Source organism: Lutra lutra, chromosome 1 (genome assembly GCF_902655055.1).
Source record: "Lutra lutra chromosome 1, mLutLut1.2, whole genome shotgun sequence".
Classification (NCBI taxonomy): domain Eukaryota; kingdom Metazoa; phylum Chordata; class Mammalia; order Carnivora; family Mustelidae; genus Lutra; species Lutra lutra.
In genome coordinates, this window is record NC_062278.1 from 102004165 (window position 1) to 102012333 (window position 8169).

At 40.5% G+C, this 8169-nt stretch overlaps 1 long non-coding RNA gene across 2 annotated transcripts; it reads right to left on the reverse strand.

Annotated features, from left to right (window-relative positions):
- Positions 1-949: 949 nt before the first annotated feature.
- LOC125100598 (uncharacterized) lies at positions 950-6517 on the reverse strand. 2 transcript variants are annotated; one of them, XR_007127607.1, is made up of 4 exons: positions 6386-6517; positions 6197-6312; positions 3278-3429; positions 950-2433 (listed from the first exon to the last, which is right to left on the reverse strand). It is a non-coding gene; the product is annotated as an uncharacterized LOC125100598 (long non-coding RNA). The 2 variants fall into 2 exon arrangements; XR_007127606.1 differs by lacking the exon at positions 6386-6517 and having other exon boundaries at positions 6197-6361.
- Positions 6518-8169: the final 1652 nt, after the last annotated feature.

Consider the following 8169-nt stretch of genomic DNA (forward strand, 5'->3'; position numbering starts at 1 on the left):
ATTTGACTGGCAGGAGACTGAAATCTTATCTCTATCTTTGAGATTATACAAGAATTTAGCTTTATTTGGTGCTCCTGGAGCACAGTGAAAAAGATGCCCATCACCAGTCCATGGTGCTGCTGTCGTGACTCCTCTTCTTTCTACCCGGTGGCGCTGTTGGGGTTGATTTCTTCACTAAGCTGGGAGTTCAGGCATGCATTTTGCTCCCCACTGACTGCTCAGGGCTCCACATCTGCTCTGTTTTACAGGCTTACTATGGTGATGCCTGAAAGGATAGCCTGTTTCCACATCATGCGTGAACTGCCGACCTACTGAAAAAGTCAGATCCAAAGAAAAATCCTTCTCATCCTACGGCTCCTCAACTCTCGCCTTCATAGTGTTAGATCTTGCTGCATCAGCCTAATGAATTCCAAACAGTTGTCTTTATCTCTGAATCTCACCACTCCCTCTATATTCAAGAGTGATCCGAGGGCAGTTTCTCTTCCTGGATGAAGTATACAGAACTGAGACCTTTAGAAGCACAATGATCTCTTCTTTGGGAACTAGGACTGGGGTGGGAGGTGTTAGGGAAAGGAGATGCTCATATCAGTTCATTTCTTCTGTAATAATGCATCCTTTTGTTTTCTTCTCCTGTGCCAGTCCTTACAAAGAAATGCCTCAGCTGCTTGCTGGTTGGTTGTCTTGACTCTATTCTTCAGATCAGTTCTCTTGGTGGCAAAAATTAGGAAGGGATGAGTCCTAATAAGAAACAGTGGATGCCCCTACATTCTTTGAAGAGTTAAGCTAGAATCCTCAGTCTTTTCAAGTGATACCACCTTTTTTTTTTTCTTACCTATTGTTCTCTAGAGTGTTATCTGAATATGAAAAGGTAGTTTCAGACCAAATGTTGAGGGTCTTCTAGAGTCTGGATTGTATTGTCTAAGCAATGGAGAACTTCATGCAGAAGAGAGAAACATGTGAATTTTTATTTTGGGTGACTAACTCAGGCAGTGGTTGGAAGATGGATCAGAACAGGAGTCTGGGTCTGAGCATGGGAATCTGTTATTTGGTTGCTGCAAGAGTTCACACAATTCTGGTTTGGATTCTTTATGCATATACTTGCCTGTCTCTCTGGATCATGTGGTCTACAAGGTTAGGTATTAAGGCTTAATCTTGATTCCGTCCATTCTTACTCCCTGAGAGTCTCAAATATATTTATTTTCACATTTTTGACACTTAACAAATAGTAATTGAATTAGATTGTCCCCAGATGAACTCTGAGAATAAAAACACTGAAAAACAGAGTGCCTCCATCTTTACAAGCTTTTCACTATGCTGTACCATTGGGGTGAAGTCAGGTTCCTTATTTTTATAGTAAAACTGATGACAGCTTTGGGTAAACCTGTCTTCCCTTCCCCCTCCTATTAACACCAGAAACTAATTCTCTACTCTGGATTCTAATATATAGTCATGACAGTAGAATATTAAAACCACATTCTCAAGTCATAAATTATTATAAACCACATTTTTACATGGTATTGTATAGCCACTGTCTTTTGCAACAATTTGGCCTGGAATTACAAGTAGTGTGCATTAAATTTCATGTGCTCTTTAATTTTTTTATCTCTTCATTTGCATGCATATATTTTATAATCATTCATTCTGGTAATAAACCCCACAGGATTTTAAATTGAATTGAAGTCCCAGATGCTTTAAAAGAATTTATGTTGCATAATTGTACGGGTTTGCCTGAAAACAAACAATAATGTATGACTTAAATATTCTACCCAGGAGAGAAGTTAAACTCTTGAAATTCTCTGGCTTCTATTGACTTATTGTGAGAGAAAGAGCCCAAAAGCTAAAGGGAATATAAAAATGATAGCACAAAGGAAAGAGAGACAGTCTTGGCTTTTGAAAAATGCACTGTCTGAAACCACATACATATGTCAAGGGAAAATATTTGTGAATTAGCTACATAGCTTACTCCCCAGCCAGAGAGGGGGAATTAGTGTATTGACCCAAATGTGTATGGAAGGCTAAGGAGAATTGTTCTTCCCTCAGTGGGAACAACCTGAGTGGACCAAGGTAGGAGAAGTGCTTAGTACTTGGGAAAAAATCTCAGGGCTTGATTTTTGTTATCTATTGCTGCATCACAAGTTACACCCAAATGGAGCACCTTGAAACAATAGTTTCTGCCCTGTGAGCCAGGCATCTGGGAGCGGTTTAGTTGGGTGTTTCTTATGCACAGACTCTCATGAGGTTGCGTGTGAGTTGTTCGACAGGTCTGCAGTCTCATCGGAACACTCAGCTGGGGAGGATTCTTTCCTAAGTTCACCTAAGTGGTTGTTGACAGGCTTCAGTTCCTTGCTGCAGTTGGCAGGACACTTCAGTTCTTTACCGTGTGAGCCTCTCTGCAGGCTCCCCAAGTAACCTAATAACACGGCAGCTGGCTTCCTGCAGAGAGAGTGATTCAAAACAGACAAAGAGAGAGAAAGATCACTCAAGACAGAAGTTGCACTCTTTCAATAACCTGCTTTCAGAAATGACATATCATTATTCTGTTATATGCTGTTGGTTACCTAGACCAACTCAGATGTCACAAGGGAGAGGACCACACACAAGTGGGAATACTAGAGGGTGGGCATCATTGGCGGCCTCCTTGGTGGCTGCCTACCCTAAGGCTGGACATAGGGCTGGACCCTGTGGGCAGTGACTCAGGACCACAACCTGATGATAGCTTTTGAATCATGTCCTTGTTTGATGAAGGTCAGCGAAGAAAATCAGCCAAATCTCAGCTGCCCTCCTTTTTTATCATCCACCCAATGCCACATCTCTGCACCTTTTTCTCTGAGCTGTACCAGGATAACTATGGGGTAATTAGTGAAGCGAGCACTTGTTTAGGAGTCAGAAGTCATGTGATTTGGGTTTAAGTGTGGTTTGAACACTAAAACTTTGGAGGCAGAGGATGTATTATTAAATGAACACAGACTGGAATTTAATAAGTCTCATGCAAAGTCAGGCCTCAATTCTTACTGGTTATGTGATTGTAGGCAAGCCTTGTGAGGCTCAGTTTCCTGTTATAGGGAATGGGGAGCACATTTTATCTTTTAGAGTAGGTAAAAAGACTAAATAAAATGTTATTCTCCTTGCTGCTTCCTTGTGTGACATTAAATTGTCACTTAACTTCTCTGGGTTGTGTCTCAATGGAAAAATGACAATAATGGGAAATTTCACCCAGTGGAGTCACTGATGTGCTCTCTGTGGGGTCCAGGGGCTGTGGTTCTTAGCTATGCCTCACCTGGTTATGCAGGCCGAGCAGAGGGTCCCACTGGGGCTGGGCACATGATGAAACCTAGATTATGGTGAAGACGGCTAGGGGTGAATGCAGAGTGAGGAGAAGAGCTGAGGGCTGGGCTTTTCCTTATACATGGAAAATATTTTTGCACAGTGCTGAAAGGGAACAAAGAAGGAAGTATGATTGATGTTTTGTATATTGCTGGCATTACAGAAATAAGGAAGAGAAAATCACTAGGGGGAAAAAAATAGCAAAGGAAGAATGGGAAGTCCCTCTTCTGAGAATGCATGAAATTAGTCCATGTTTGCAGTTCTAGAAATGTCCTTTCAGTTATGGAACAGATAACCCTTAGCTCAAGTACAAACAGGGAGATGGCAGAAGAAGGGGTTAAATAAGAAACTCATGGAATCCCAATGGAATTGGGAATTGGAAATAGCAAATGAAGCTGCTCTGATGGCTTCTGAAGAGTTCAGTTCTCTCTTTAAGTCCTCTCTGATGTTTTTCTTGGTCACTCCTCCTGCTCACTCCCGCTTCGTGTGCCTCAGCATGACTGCATTAGCCCCAACTTTCCCTCTTGGCCTCTCTGGCTCAGTATCCACCACAGACTGTCTCTATGTCCCATTAGCTCAGATTTTGAGAGAAGGGATCTTGTTGGTAATTGGTTAGAAAATGAATTGGTTGGCCTTCAGTTAAATGTCTGTCGCAGAACTGGTTGCAAGGCAGGTTTCTAGAAGAGACGACAAGAAACACAGTCAACGGAACTGTGTCCAGTACATCATTTCTCCTTAAAAGAGATGGCGAGTGTACAGAAAGTGGTTACCAGGCTGCCTCTCTGTATTTAGCAGGATAATAGTGAGGGATAGAATGGTTTGAAAAGTTTCATGGAGATAGACTCTCTTCTCCCAGGACTGACAGATCTGGGGATGGGAAAAGAGAAAGCTTCTTTTTTCTTGTACTTGAAATAATGCATATTCTGGAGGCTAGTAGTTTTCAGACTTTGAGTTTGCAGGGCAGTAAAATTAGAAAAACAAAACAAAACAAAAACCAACAAAGGGTGCTGACATAATGTTGTGAACTTTATATTATGCCAAGAAAAGATTCTCAAACTTCCCACAATGACTACTTTAAAAAAAAAATCATTTCACAAAAGAAAAGACATTTCTGTCTCAAAAAAATAAAAAGGACTTGTTCTCAGACTATCAGAGATGCCTTGAAATGGAGTATGTTTAGCCTCATGAGAAACCAACTAGATTGGGGCGCCTGGGTGGCTCAGTGGGTTAAACCGCTGCCTTCGGCTCAGGTCATGATCTCAGGGTCCTGGGATCGAGTCCCGCATTGGGCTCTCTGCTCAGCAGGGTGCCTGCTTCCCTCTCTCTCTCTCTCTGCCTGCCTCTCCATCTACTTGTGATCTCTCTCTGTCAAATAAATAAATAAAATCTTAAAAAAAAAAAAAAAGAAACCAACTAGATTATCCTAACTTCTTTCCCATTACTACTGGCAAGCTCTTGAAAATGTCGTTACAGGTTGGCGTGAGTTGACGTGTCAGTGCTCATGGGCTGACTTGTTTGGGGAACCGTTGATACAGTTTAAAAGAAGACACCTAGGGCATAGAAGTTGCGAGCAAGTCATCAAGTAACAGGATGAGAAAACGTGATTTGATCATTTATTCATTTCACTCATTCACTGAACAAATATTTGGTGAGTATCACTATGTGGTTCATAGATATCAGATGACTCAAACAAGATTACTAATTAATTTTAGTTAATTGCTGTTTTTTGTCTTGTTTTGTTTTTTAAAGCAGAACGCTTCCTGCTTATGCCCCTTTGCTTTGCAAATTGGACAGTTTGTGGGAGATTAAAGCCAAATTTTAAACATGTAGAAGCAAGACTTTAAATTAGGTTTTTCAAAGAAGGGGTCATGGCCAGATTAAACTAGAGGAAAAATTAAAAAAAAGGTTGAAGGAGCCACCACTATTCAAATTCAAAGAAATTGCCTTTGCCGGTGTGTTAAAATGTAAAAACCTGAATCATTTTGATTAACTCTTTAAATGAAATTTCTTTTAAACTTTTTTTTTCCTTCTTGGTAGGCACTACTTTCATAAAGGCGTTTATGCAGAAACCCTTTTTTATTTCAAGGAAAACTGCTTGTATAGCTCTATTTTTGTTCAGAATGATTTCCCCCTCTCGTTCTTCAAGGCATTATCGTATCATTTATGTGGGTCTCTGGAAAACTTCTAATTCTTAAGATTTCTGATCACGGCCAAATTTCATTCAGGTGCTGCTCATCTTCAAATAAAAAAGTTTGAATAAAACCTTTATCTTGGTTTGACAGAGAGAAAAAGTGAAGGGAGAGATGTCCCAATTCTCTCAGTTTCCATTAACTTTAAGCAGAAGCTTCGCCTGTGGAAAAGGAGATATTCTGATGGCAAAGAGACTGAGGAGATTAAGTGGCTTTCACACGGCCATGTAGGATGTCATTCATTGAGTATCTAGATAACCTGATTTCCAGATCCACACAGAGGTATATGCTCCGCTCTGTGCAGTCAGTAACAGCACTGATTTGCTCTGGGAACCTTCTCTACATTACAGTTAACTCACAGCGCAAGCGATTTGCACTTTAATGGAGTTGCAAAGTCTGCAAACTTCATTTCTCGGAGTTCCATTCCCATTGCCTATTGTTTGTATTTAAGGTCCGTCAGTAATGTCTTTTTGGGTCATTTCCCCCCTCTTAAATGCCTTTATAGGATTGAAGAATTTCCATGATATTATGTTTGGCCTTAAAGTATGAAGATTTTAGTAAACAGAGAAAAGAATGCAAATCCAAATTAAAATGACCAGAAATTCCATTTCCCAAAGAAAACCACTGTTAGCATATTAGCCTTTCCCACATCATGGCAAAATAGAAAAGAAAGTGCTACTTACAGTAGCAGTGACTACAGAAGCTTCTGCATTTTGGAGGAGTGGTGTAAGTCCTCTCAGGTGAGGTTGGTTGTTCGTTTTTGTTCTTTATGGAGGCCAGCAATAGTTTGGGAATAATTCTGAATCAGGACAATAGAATCCAAGTAAGACCCGCATTTGAAAAAAAAAAAAAAATTAAGACTTGATACATACATCAAAAAGTTGGTTTTAGTCCTCAAACAACTTGCAAGAAGTAAAGATGAACACTCTCCTCAAAGAGACAGAACAGGAGAAACAGTAATTCGTTCGAATTACAGGATCCCGTCTATTTAGATAGGATGTGCTTCAACAGCTACCTCTGTTTATTGTTGGGCCCATTCAGGCTATAACAATGTTACTGCCTTTTGGCTTTGCATATTGATACACTCTTTTTTTTTTTTTTTTTTTTCACTGTGATCAAGAACTGAGGAGGGAAAAAGGAGAGAGATTTAGTGAGCTATGACACAATTAAGATTTTACATTGTAATGACTCTTTGGTTTGTTGTTTTTTGTCAAAGATGTGTCTGGTATCTATTGTTTTTATTATTTCCAGCTGTCCTAATTATTTCTCTCATTTGATTTTAATTCAGCTTTCAAAGAGGAGCTGGCTTGCCAGGTGGTTATCATTTTTTCTAAACTCTTTCAGCTCTAATTAAAAAAGATGTCCAAAAAAGTCATTATTTCAGCATTTACTCGACATGTTTCTGACCCCATTGATGAGGGAGTTCCCGTGTTCCTAATGCTGATTTCTATTGTTGGCGCTGCTGCCCTGGGCCCTGAGAGGGAAGAAAAAGGCACAACCTTTCAGAATATGTGTGTATTTTCTCTTAAAAGAAAACAAAAACAAAACCAAACATACTGTGTTTTTTAATTGGAAATAAAATGTTGAAGTAAGACAGATGTTACATTTAAGTGTTACACACTTAAAAAAAAAAAGTAATCCTAACTAACATTCATGGCTTGCTAATACTTTAAGTTTTTATAAGCTAGGTTTTCTTTGGGTTACTTGTTAATAACCAACATATTAAAGTTAGTGAAAAAAGGAAGAAAAGACTGGGTCTAGAGACAAAGGAAACTATGAGGCCAGGTTCGGCTCCATGGGGTTTGATGGGTCAATCACTCATTTATCTTTGGGAAATGAAACAAATAAATGTCTATTCTTCATTATTAAGCAACAGGATGATTAAAAGCTACCGTTTGGTTTTCCTTTGAAAACTTGGCTCCATGAACCTTCTCCCCAAACTCGCCTCACTGGCAGAAGGCAGTGGTGTGACCCCAGCTCCATCTGCAGCCAGCTGCCTCACCTTCCACGTGCCCTCAATACTCCATCACCCCCTGCCCTTCGTCCTCTTGCTCAGGCCACCCTGTGTCAATCTAGGTCACTTTCAGAATGTCCCAAGCTAGCTGCTCAGACGTGAGTGCTTACGCTGAGGAGACATACGTGTTACTACTTGGAATGTCAGACTGTGGCCTTTCTTTGTGAGCTCAGACATTTCACAAGCTAGGTGACAAGTTCAGGGAGGTCAGACTCTGCGGGTCCTGTCTGTACTGCTTTCATGAACCCCCTGAGATGTTTCTAAACTTTGTGCTGGGCCTGTGAAAGCTCTGATCACATTCCATAGTGCTGTCTGGTTGCCTTTCTTAATGCATACATTAAGGTGTCCTGTGAAGGCTCAGGGGCCTCGGTGTCCTTCTCTGGAAATGGGGGTTCTGATCAACAGGGTAGGAGAGTGTCAGTTGTTAAGTAAGTGTCAATGAATAGGAGTGGTCTTTCCTTCCTCCCTCCCCTCTGATGAGTATTCTAATCCTGAGTTCTGTCTCTGGGGCAGGCCAGGGGAAGTAGGCATAGAGTCTCTATGGGTAACCGTGTCATTATATAATGCCCTGCTTCATGAGGTCCCTACTAGACTCATCATTGGTAACTGAAGTTATGATTAAAATATAACTTGCAAAGGGAA